At 41.5% G+C, this 12,533-nt stretch overlaps 1 protein-coding gene across 2 annotated transcripts in view; it reads left to right on the forward strand.

Annotated features, from left to right (window-relative positions):
* The window catches only part of galnt2 (UDP-N-acetyl-alpha-D-galactosamine:polypeptide N-acetylgalactosaminyltransferase 2), a 98,128-nt gene that overhangs the window by 15,047 nt on the left and 70,548 nt on the right, over window positions 1-12,533 (forward strand). The gene's annotated exons all lie outside the window — the stretch shown is intronic.

Raw genomic sequence — 12,533 nt, forward strand, 5'->3', positions numbered from 1 at the left:
AGTAATAGGACTCTGAAGGGACTGGCCAGGGATGGCACTAGCAGGAATGTGTACTTTGGCATGAGAACTTAACACGCAGGCCACCCTCACTACTCCGCTGATAAAACATGTTTTTCCTCCTGGGCTTTCACTGTTTGTGTTAAGAGCTGTGTAGAGAGAGAGAGAGCCACCGCCCTGAAAAGTCTCACTTTTTGTTTGTTCACACTTGACAGAGTGTGAAATACATTGTGAACAGTGTGTCTTTGTTTTGTCATAGCTGAGAATGTGTTTGAGAGTAGACTTTCCAGTAGAGTTTGGGATTGTGTGAAGGCCACAGGCCAGTAGTGTAATAGAGCCTCTTTGTGCTTTTAATGACAGTGCTGCTGCCTTTAGACTTGCCCTAAGACCCCGTTGCAATTTATTTGCCTTAGACTAATCATGCATATTGAAGTTTATGGAACATGGAAAAGGTTTGATCCCATTCCTAGCCTTCTTCAACAATGACGTGCTTTGTTTTAGTGCTGTGTGTGGATGTTTCCCTTCACTGTAAATTGAAAATAATGCACCCATTACATTCTAGCACTCGTGACTTGCTGCTCTCACCCCTTGCCCCTGGCCATATACGCTTCTTACATTTTACATTGACATTTTAGGCATTTAGCAGACTCTCTTATCCAGAGAGACTTACATTAGTGCATTCATCTTAAGATAACTAGGTGAGACAACAACAAATTACAATCGTAGCAAGTACATTTTCACTCAACAAAGTAGTTATCAGCAAAGTCGGTGCTAGTAGAAGTTTGGGGGGTGGTGGTGTGTATTTCTGGATCTACGGTACCTAGCTTACCAGATGTTGAAGATCTATGAGGACCAAAGTCTCTTTTCATATAGCTTGAATTACTTACTTATTACTGTTAATCTTTACAGTATCTAAGATTTTTTTAAATGTATGCAGTTATTGTATGGATGTGGTTTAGAGACAGTGTTGGGTTTTCTTTCCTTCCTTTACAACATTGAAGTATTGTTTTACTACCCCCCCACCGCGCTGCCCAGATCTTAGTTACTGATGGCACTCAAAAATATGCTGGTTGCCTTAGACACAACAAAAGCACTGTTTGAAGAACATGATGGCTTGCAGACAGCCTAAGTGAAGATATGTTGGCTTGTTAGTTGTTCTAGTTTTCCACAGTGGTAAACTAAGGCCATGCAAAAAAGGAACAAATGTGAGAACAAATCAACCGTAACTGTGTGGTGTGTTTTATATTGTCATCTGTGGGAATTCGATATTGAATGACGGTTAAGGCTACTGTTTGGTAGTTCGGTAGAGTTGTTCAGAAGACTAGAAAACTATACTGAACAAAAATATAAACGCAATATGCAACAATTTAAACGATTTTACTGAGTTACGGTTCATATTAGGAAATCAGTCAATTTAAATAAATTCATTAGGCCCTAATCTATGGATGTCACATGACTGGGAATACAGATATGCATCTTATTGCCATCAATAAAATGCAATTGTGTTCATTGTCTGTAGCTTATGCCTGCTGCCCATACCATAACCCCACGTCACCATGGGGCACTCTGTTCATAACGTTGACGTCAGCAAACCGCTCGCCCACACAACGCCATACACATGGTCTGTGGTTGTAAGGCCCGTTGGATGTACTGCCAAATTCTCTAAAACTACGTTGGAGGTGGCTTATGGTAGAGAAATGAACATTAAATTCTCTGGCAACAGCTCTGGTGGACATTCCTGCAGTCAGCATGCCAATTGCACGCTCCCTCAACTTGAGACATCTGTGACATTGTGTTGTGTGACAAAACTGCACATTTTAGAGTGGCTTTTTATTGTCCCCAGCACAAGGTGCACCTGTGTAGTGATCATGCTGTTTAATCAGCTTCTTGATATGCCACACCATTCAGGTGGATGGATTATCTTGGGAAAGGAGGAATGCTCACTAACAGGGATCTAAACATATTTGTACACAAAATTTGAAAGAAATAAGCTTTTTATGCGTCTGGAAAATGTCTGTGAAATTTTATTTCAGCTCATGAAACATGGGACCAACACTTTACATGTTGCGTTTATTTTTGTTCAGTGTAATTTCTAGAGCTGTAGTATCTGTGGCCTCTCTTAATTTTTCTTCATTTAGGTAAAACCTGTTTTTAAGGCTTGAGTCATACCTTGGCCAGATAACTACTTTTTGTGCTGATGGCGTCCTCCTTTGAATTAGTATTACATTTACATTTAAGTCATTTAGCAGACGCTCTTATCCAGAGTGACTTACAAATTGGTGCATTCAACTTAGGATAGCCAGTGGGACAACCACATCTTGATCACAGTAAGTACACTTCTTCAAACAAGCAGCTGTGAGCAAAGTCAGTGCAATCAGGGACAACTACATCTCGATCACAATAAGTACATTTCTTTAAACAAGTCATGCATACTTTACATGTTTGCTGTGTTCGTCCTAGCCAAAACACCAGATAAATTAGAAAGGGTTAGGAAAATGTTTGGTCGGAAAATTTACTTTTACGTAAATTCTCTGTGCAGGCTAGTATTTTATCCACAAAGTGGTCAACCAATGAGAGGAGGGCACATACAGTGCATTCGGAAAGTATTCAGACCCCATGACCTTTTCCACATTTTGTTACGTTACAGCCTTATTCTAAAATGGATTAAATAGCTTTTTTCCCTCATCAATCTACACACAATACCCCATAATGACAAAGCGAAAACACGTTTTTAGAAATGTATTAAAAATAGAAATACCTTATTTACATAAGTATTCAGACCCTTTGATATGAGACTCAAAATTGAGCTCAGGTGCATCCTGTTTCCATTGATCATCCTTGAGATGTTTCTACAACTTGATTAGAGTCCACCTGTGGTAAATTCAATTGATTGGACATGATTTGGAAAGGCACACACCTGTCTATAGAAGGTCCCACAGTTGACAGTGCATGTCAGAGCAGAAATTAAAGCCATGAGGTTGAAGGAATTGTCCGTAGAGCACTGAGACAGGATTGTGTCGAGGCACAGATCTGGGGAAGGGTACCAAAAAATATGTGCAGCATTGAAGGTCCCCAAGAACACAGTGGCCTCCATTCTTAAATGGGAGAAGTTTGGAACCACCAAGACTCTTCCTAGAGCTGGCCGCCCAGCCAAACTGAGCAACCGGTGGAGAAGGGCCTTGGTCAGGGAGGAGACCAACATTTAACATTTAAGTCATTTAGCAGACGCTCTTATCCAGACCGACTTACAAATTGGTGCAACCAGTGGGACAACCACATCTTGATCACAGTAAGTACACTTATTTAAACAAGCAGCTGTGAGCAAAGTCAGTGCAATCAGGGACAACTACATATCGATCACAATTTCCCTGTATTTAGCGCCATTCATCATTCCTTCAATTCTGACCAGTTACCCAGTCCCTGCCGACCAAGAACCCGATGGTCAATCTGACAGTGCTCCAGAGATCCTCTGTGAAGATGGGTGAACCTTCCAGAAGGTCAATCATCTCTGCAGCACTCCACCAATCAGGCGTTTATGGTAGAGTGACCAGACGGAAGCCACTCCTCAGTAAAAGGCACATGACAGCCCGCTTGGAGTTTGCCAAAAGGCACCTAAAGGACTCTGAACATGAGAAACAAGATTTTCTGGTCTGATGAAACCAAGATTTGAACTCTTTGGCCTGAATGCCAAGCATCATGTCTGGAGGAAACCTGGCACCATCCCTACAGTGAAGCATGGTGGTGGCAGCATCATGCTGTGGGGATGTTTATCAGTGGCAGGGACTGCAGATCTTCTCCAAGTCATTAAGGTTTCGAGGCTGACGTTTGGCCACTCGAACCTTCAGCTCCCTCCACAGATTTTCTATGGGATTAAGTTCTGGAGACTGGCTAGGTCACTCCAGGACCTTAATGTGCTTCTTCTTGAGCCACTCCTTTGTTGCCTTGGCCGTGTGTTTTGGGTCATTGTCATGCTGGAATACCCATCCACGACCCATTTTCAATGCCCTGGCTGAGGGAAGGAGGTTCTCACCCAAGATTTGACGGTACATGGCCCCGTCCATCGTCCCTTTGATGCGGTGAAGTTGTCCTGTCCCCTTAGCAGAAAAACACCCCCAAAGCATAATGTTTCCACCTCCATGTTTGACGGTGGGGATGGTGTTCTTGGGGTCATAGGCAGCATTCCTCCTCCTCCAAACAAGGCGAGTTGAGTTGACGCCAAAGAGCTCGATTTTGGTCTCATCTGACCACAACACTTTCACCCAGTTCTCCTCTGAATCATTCAGATGTTCATTGGCAAACTTCAGACGGCCCTGTATATGTGTTTTCTTGAGCAGGGGGACCTTGCGGGCGCTGCAGGATTTCAGTCCTTCACGGCGTAGTGTGTTACCAATTGTTTTCTTGGTGACTATGGTCCCAGCTGCCTTGAGATCATTGACAAGATCCTCTCGTGTAGTTCTGGGCTAATTCCTCACCGTTCTCATGATCATTGCAACTCCACGAGGTGAGATCTTGCATGGAGCCCCAGGCTGAGGGAGATTGACAGTTCTTTTGTGTTTCTTCCATTTGCGAATAATCGCACCAACTGTTGTCACCTTCTCACCAAGCTGCTTGGCCATGGTCTTGTAGCCCATTCCAGCCTTGTGTAGGTCTACAATCTTGTCCCTGACATCCTTGGAGAGCTCTTTGGTCTTGGCCATGGTGGAGAGTTTAGAATCTGATTGATTGATTGCTTCTGTGGACAGGTGTCTTTTATACAGGTAACAAGCTGAGATTAGGAGCACTCCCTTTAAGAGTGTGCTCCTAATCTCAGCTCGTTACCTGTATAAAAGACACCTAGGAGACAGAAATCTTTCTGATTGAGAAGGGGTCAAATACTTATTTCCCTTATTAAAATGCAAATCAATTTATAACAATTTTGACATGCGTTTTTCTGGATTTTCTTGGTGTTATTCTGTCTCTCACTGTTGAAATAAACCTGCCATTAAAATTATAGACTTATCATTTCTTTGTCAGTGGGCAAACGTACAAAATCAGCAGGGGATCAAATACTTTTGTCCCTCACTGTAAATCAATGGATTGTTGTTACAATGCTGTTGTCACAGTTGAGACACAATTCAAATGTAATTTTTTTCTCATTATATGCTAATTGAACAGCAAATGAAAGTTAAGTAATGAAGATGGATGTTTAGGCTAACCAGTGTTCTAGAGGCCATGATTAGATTGAGCAATGAAGATCACAAGCGGAAGTCATACATTTCACCTATCTTTTGCTTGGTGTCCACAAGAACACAAATGCATTAAGGCACAACACAAAAATATTTTTAGACTATCTCAGGCGTGTTGTCAATTAATATCACATCTTCGAGGAGTCCCTTCTTTCCCAAAACAAAACAATAGAAAGTGATGTTGTGTTTGCATTTGGCTTGATGGAAAACGTTTATTTTGTTTCCCTCCGTAGCTGCAACAACACAATGAGGCAAAAGCTCTTGCCCCGTTCTTCCAAAATCATTCTGATTGAAACAAGTAATTCCATTGCAGAGAAAAGGTTGAACAGCCTGTCTCTACTTTACTTGTGCATACAAAATGAATATTAACATAATGTCCGTAATTCCCATCTTATTCTATCGATTACTTTAAGCCTGACTGAACTCTCACTCCTAAAGTAATAGGGCTGGGAATTGCCAGGGACCTCGATACGATATTAGCACGATATTTACAGTAGGTGCCGATACGATATGTATTGCGATTCTCACAATTCAATGCTGTGATATTGTTGCTATTTCATGGTCCAAACATATTGCTCACCATAATATTGTATTTCATGAACATGTGTACATGTCTAGACAATAGTGACCCATCCACTTAGCTGGATTTGGCTGGGGGGTGGTTATAGCATTTCTTTCACATGGCTCATCAATTTAGACAAGTGTGTCTGTCTGGGTAGGCGTCATCTAATAATTATAAAAGATTTGTATCTGGACATGTTCTATTTTTGATATTGCTACTATGCAAATATGCAAGTAAATATTTCACTGTACAGTTTACAATTTCTGTATCCTGTGCATGTGACAAATAAACTTTGATTTTATTTGATATTATGTGTCTTTACCAGAGACCGTAATGTGAACAACAACATGACCTGCACCAAAGTCAAATTAGGATATAGTCCAAGGACTAGATAGTGTATTTTTACCTGGAGTTTTTCCTTATTGTAGGCTGCTACATTCGCAACTTTTAGTCTATCTTTAGTTGTTTACTACACTACCTTACTTACTCTGTTTAGCACATGGCCTCATGTGAATCCTTAAAGAGATGGGTGGGGCTAAGGCTTAAGAGGGTGTGAAAGATGCTGAATAGGTGTAGACGAAGAGCTCTCCAGTAGGTGTAACAAAACATTCAAGGGCCATTTTCTCAAAAGTGGGGTCAACATTCAAGGCATAATTGCTTTCCAATTGCTCCTCAACTGCAGTGTATGATACTACATTTTGTAGCTCTGAGTCTACTTTTATCCTATGTAAAAAAAAAACACAATTTCAAATGTCGAGGTGGTCAGTCGCATATATCTGCTGCAGGGGGACGAGAGAGCCATGAGAAAACGAGTTTTGATCAGTCATGGAAATAAAAGTGCTTAAGTTTTGGTGCAGGTATAGCCAACTAGCACAAAAACAATATTGTCAAAGAGTGAGGTTATTTTGTCAAAAATAATCTCTATACATGAAAAATCTAAAAGATTTTAATTGGCATCTATTTAGAGGGAAAGTTATTCTAACTTGGCTCTGTGTTTTATATATGGGGATGAATAAGAATTAAGATCTTAATTGTATCTCATGGAATTAATACTAAATCAAATCAAATTGTATTTGTCACATGCTTCATAAACAACATGTGTAGACTAACAGTGAAATGCTTACTTATGGGTCCTTTTCCAACAATGCAGAGTTAAAGATAAGCAAATAATCAAAGCATCTGGAGTTTTTATTCAAATTCTATTGTTCATCCAAAATAGTTTTAATTGAATCCTTTTTGGTAGTCATCCTGTGCTCGGAAGGTGTCTAATCACTATCATGTTATGGATATGCTGTACATGCATGCTAACTTCTCATTGGAGTTTATAATCTCTTTTGTTTATTGCTATCAACCAATCTGCCTCTTAAGCGGTGACCTTACCCATCCACAGTCCTCATCTAATTATACTGTCCCTCCAGTGATTTTTCCCTTCTACAGTCCTCAACCAAACTACACTTAGTCACTCCAGTGATTTGGTCTTTGTATCTGAGTTATTTTCCCTTCCACTGAAGTGCCTATTTGTATCCGCCACCACTCATTTGGATACAATCTGGTCTTTCCCAAGACTATCAGCCGGGGAGTGTCTGCTGTATTTTCAGGGCTTATCTGATGCTTGCAGCAGATGTTTGTCGGGAACGGGAGCTGGAGCCAAGCCTGCGACTTCCTTAGTGCTGCCCATGCTTCATCACCTGACAACCCCTTTCCGCCCAAACGTTTCGCTTTCTTCATATAGAGCGTGACCGCTGCCTCCCCCCGTTCCACAGACCCGACTCATCTTCACAGCCTTGGCTGCCAGCACAGAGCTCCTTGCTCCTCACCAATCTACACAAGCTGTTAAGAAATAATCAACAACATGCCGTTACCTTGAGAAGGTGAACAAACGTGCCGTGAATTATTCAGTCATGATTATGAAATACCGCCTTTAAAGAAAATGTTTTAAAAACTATCTACCTACTTGATGGCTCATGACTCCCAATCAGTCCCCTGTGGATTGATTGCACTGTGTCTGCTGGTTCTACCAAAATGATGTGGATATTTTATTTTATTTTATCCCTGATCATCTCCTTTTTGTGATCTTGGTGGAAAATTGGGGGCTTTTATTCAGTGCCATTTTGGATAATGAGAGTTGGCCTTGGTCAATCTAGGCTCTTGCATTCCACAAGTGAGCTCTGCTTCATGCCCATTGCCAATGGCTAGAGTTTAAAGAGAATATTGGCCAATCTCAACCTATTACATTGGATTGAATAAATTATTGGAATCCCAGAAGGCATTGAATCACAAAAGCGGATGCTCTGTGGAGTTGAATTATGAAAACTGAGAAACTCTATTGCTCAAAGTCAACGTGATGAATCACCCCAAATAATATTTTATGTTCTCTGTTAGTTGGTAACGGAGCGCCAAGTCTAGGTCCAAAAGGCTCCTTAACAGTTTCTACCCTCAAGCCATAAGACTGCTGAACAATTAATAAAATGGCCACCCGACTATTTACATTGACACCCCTGCTACTGCTGTTACTCGCTGTTTATTATCTATGCATAGTCACTTTACCCCTACCTACATGTACAAATGACCTCGACTAACCTGTACCCCCACACATTGACTTGGTACCGGTACCCCCTGTATATAGCCTCTATATTGTTATTTTATTGTGTTACTTTAAAAAAGTAACTATTTCTTGAACTGCATTGTTGGTTAAGGGCTTGTAAGTAAGCATTTAACTGTAAGGTCTACACCTGTTGTATTTGGCGCATGTGACAAATACAATTTGATTTGATTTGTTTGAAGTATCCCTTTGCTATCAACATCAGCTTGCTAGACGTGTAAGGATTTTTTTCCCTTTTGAGGCAATCAAGGAATGGAGTAGCCTACTAGTTACAACCTTGATTGAGGTTAGGCCTGTTCCAAAAACCCCATGCCTCTGAATATGTCATCCTTGCTATTTGCAAGGACTTATTTATAGGAATCACTTGCACAGTTAAAGCCTTTGTACCTGCCCTTGCTCTTCTCCATCTCCAGAATATTTTATATTTTTGAACAGTTTGGTTAGAAAGACCTTGTATGAATGAAGTAGTCTCATTGAAATTCAGGTCGTCTTCCCCTCGGCACCACATTTCCTATTCCCTGAGTAATCCACAGCTACACATCAGAGTGCAGGAGATTATTTGGATTTCTGTTAGATGGAGGAAGGACAACACCTTTTGGATCAGCGATCAGAGAGAGTGAGGAAAAGGCCAGGCCTGATTGACACACTGAGGAGGAAGGCCTCCAATTTCCCCTCGTCTCCATTAACAAAATGAATGCCCCACGTGTGCGCCCAATATAAATTCATCCTCCCGCCTGCTTCTCTTTCCTTTCAGAACCAATCTGCCCCTTATCCGTGTTGGCGGGATCCGCTGACAAGGTGTCTGATTCAGTTTGGCGTAATACCACAGTGTGTTTAGCATGTTTCATTTCATCCTGATTTGGTAGTGGCTGCTGACTAATAATTGCTCCAACTGTAGGATTGGAAGAATGTCTTTCATGCTCCACAGGCCCTGGCTTTAACAGAGCATTTAAATCATTCTGATTTACAAGAGACAAGGTGCTCAAAAGCAGAGAAGTTGCTCCCAAGTGCAAGTCTGAAGATAACACTGACTCTGTGTGGCTGGATGTGCAGTGACGAAGCAATTGGCTGTATCTCTGCAGCCATCAACAGCAAAATTAAAATGGCTTCATCAGCATTTAACCTAGCCCCGTTCCTTGCCAACCTTCACAGAGAAGGCAATTTACAATGAAATCTATCATCTTTAATACTGCTGGGCATGAGCCGATGCTCTGATGGATGCTTCCTCTTATTACGTCAACTGTGAGCCTGCCTGTCACTGTGAGTGGGGGGAGACATTGCCTAGATGTGGTTGAATATGGTTTAGGGTGCTGTCAGAGAATTATATAGTTTGATAATAATAGGGAAAAAAGGAGCATATCCTGCTGTCCTTTTACTAATGAAAAAAATAATCCTTACCGATGTGCAAAAAAGGTAAGGCTTGCCTATGTAATGGGAAGTAAGATTTCATTTCTAAAGGTATCCTAGTTTACACAAAAAAGAGCCCCGCTTTCAAAAAGGAAATACTGTACATAACAATAATTGATCAAACGTGGCTATGTCATACATGGCGTTTTCGCCGAAGGCAGGTTCCACAGAGAAATAGTTCTAAAATGGTGTCTGAACCATCCACTTTTCCCCTTGCGTTTCCACTTCAAGTATAGTAGTGAGTGATCCAAACCAAGACGTTCCTCCTTTCCACCTCGTACTGTGTGAGGACTATGAAAACAGTGTTCTTCTGAAGAGGTTGAAGGCTTCCTGATGAGCAGCTAAGGGTCCCAGAAAGTGTTTATTTTCTCCAAGAATATAAAATATCTGACTGTCCCTGTCTTGAAATTTCTATGATCAGTATTCAAAAGAAATTGCTCTGTGAAGCGGACAGAAGTTCCCCCAAATGGCTCATTGTTTTAGTCCTTGGGGAAGAACACTGGCTAATGTAGATAAGAATATCCAGATTTAAAACCATCCTGTTAGTAGTTGGCTTGTATTGCAAATGCTTTACTTGATTTCATAGCAGCATATTGTTATCAACAATGTGCTTACCCATTCAAATTCATAACACATTTTCGAACACAAACACATCCTTCAATGTTAATTTCTGAATAGTCAAGCCAGATGCCGCCATGTCTCCAGATGATCAACCTTTCTTTGGTTGGTTGGGTCTAAGGCTGACACTAATTAGTCGACTGGTCGATAGGCTGTTGGTCGACCAATATTTTTTTTAGTTGAGCAGTAGCAAATATATATATTAATTTTTTATGGCACAAGAGACACCTGTCTTATTCACGGCCATCTCAGTGAATGAATCCATTGCGGAGGCCACAGGGATGGCACAGTGCAAGAAGAATGGGAGTGTGGCTAAGATGCACAATGCATGTCTCTCTCCAGAATGCGCTCTCTCCCACCAATTTGTGTACATTCATTGTTTCATAACTTCATTGTGTGAATTGTTTGTGTTTGATTGTTAGTGTCTCTCAATTCCCCATTACATACAGTGGGGAGAACAAGTATTTGATACACTGCTGATTTTGCAGGTTTTCCTACTTACAAAGCATGTAGAGGTCTGTAATTTTTTATCATAGGTACACTTCAACTGTGAGAGACGGAATCTAAAACAAAAATCCAGAAAATCACATTGTATGATTTTTAAGTAATTAATTTTCATTTTATTGCATGACATAAGTATTTGATACATCAGAAAAGCAGAACTTAATATTTGGTACAGAAACCTTTGTTTGCAATTACAGAGATCATACGTTTCCTGTAGGTCTTGACCAGGATTGCACACACTGCAGCAGGGATTTTGGCCCACTCCTCCATACAGACCTTCTCCAGATCCTTCAGGTTTCGGGGCTGTCGCTGGGCAATACGGACTATCAGCTCCCTCCAAAGATTTTCTATTGGGTTCAGGTCTGGAGACTGGCTAGGCCACTCCAGGACCTTGAGATGCTTCTTACGGAGCCACTCCTTAGTTGCCCTGGCTGTCTGTTTCGGGTTGTTGTCATGCTGGATGACCCAGCCACGACACATCTTCAATGCTCTTACTGAGGGAAGGAGGTTGTTGGCCAAGATCTCGCGATACATGGCCCCATCTATCCTCCCCTCAATACGGTGCAGTCGTCCTGTCCCCTTTGCAGAAAAGCATCCCCAAAGAATGATGTTTCCACCTCCATGCTTCACGGTTGGGATGGTGTTCTTGGGGTTGTACTCATCCTTCTTCTTCCTCCAAACACGGCAAGTGGAGTTTAGACCAAAAAGCTCTATTTTTGTCTCATCAGACCACATGACCTTCTCCCATTCCTCCTCTGGATCATCCAGATGGTCATTGGCAAACTTCAGACAGGCCTGGACATGCGCTGGCTTGAGCAGGGGGATCTTGCGTGCGCTGCAGGATTTTAATCCATGACGGCGTAGTGTGTTACTAATGGTTTTCTTTGAGACTGTGGTCCCAGCTCTCTTCAGGTCATTGACCAGGTCCTGCCGTGTAGTTCTGGGCTGATCCTTCACCTTCCTCATGATCATTGATGCCCCACGAGGTGAGATCTTGCATGGAGCCCCAGACCGAGGGTGATTGACCATCATCTTGAACTTCTTCTATTTTCTAATAATTGCGCCAACAGTTGTTGCCTTCTCACCAAGCTGCTTGCCTATTGTCCTGTAGCCCATCCCTGCCTTGTGCAGATCTACAATTTTATCCTTGATGACCTTACACAGCTCTCTGGTCTTGGCCATTGTGGAGAGGCTGGAGTCTGTTTGATTGAGTGTGTGGACAGGTGTCTTTTATACAGGTAACGAATTCAAACAGGTGCAGTTAATACAGGTAATGAATGGAGAACAGGAGGGCTTCTTAAAGAAAAACTAACAGGTCTGTGAGAGACGAAATTCTTACTGGTTGGTAGGTGATCAAATACTTATGTCATGCAATAAAATGCAAATGAATTACAGTGGGGGAAAAAAGTATTTAGCCACCAATTGTGCAAGTTCTCCCACTTAAAAAGATGAGAGAGGCCTGTAATTTTCATCATAGGTACACGTCAACTATGACAGACAAATTGAGAAATTTTTTCTCCAGAAAATCACATTGTAGGATTTTTAATGAATTTATTTGCAAATTATGGTGGAAAATAAGTATTTGGTCACCTACAAACAAGCAAGATTTCTGGCTCTC

This window comes from Coregonus lavaretus (genome assembly GCF_964263955.1).
Source record: "Coregonus lavaretus genome assembly, chromosome: 25".
Lineage (NCBI taxonomy): Eukaryota > Metazoa > Chordata > Actinopteri > Salmoniformes > Salmonidae > Coregonus > Coregonus lavaretus.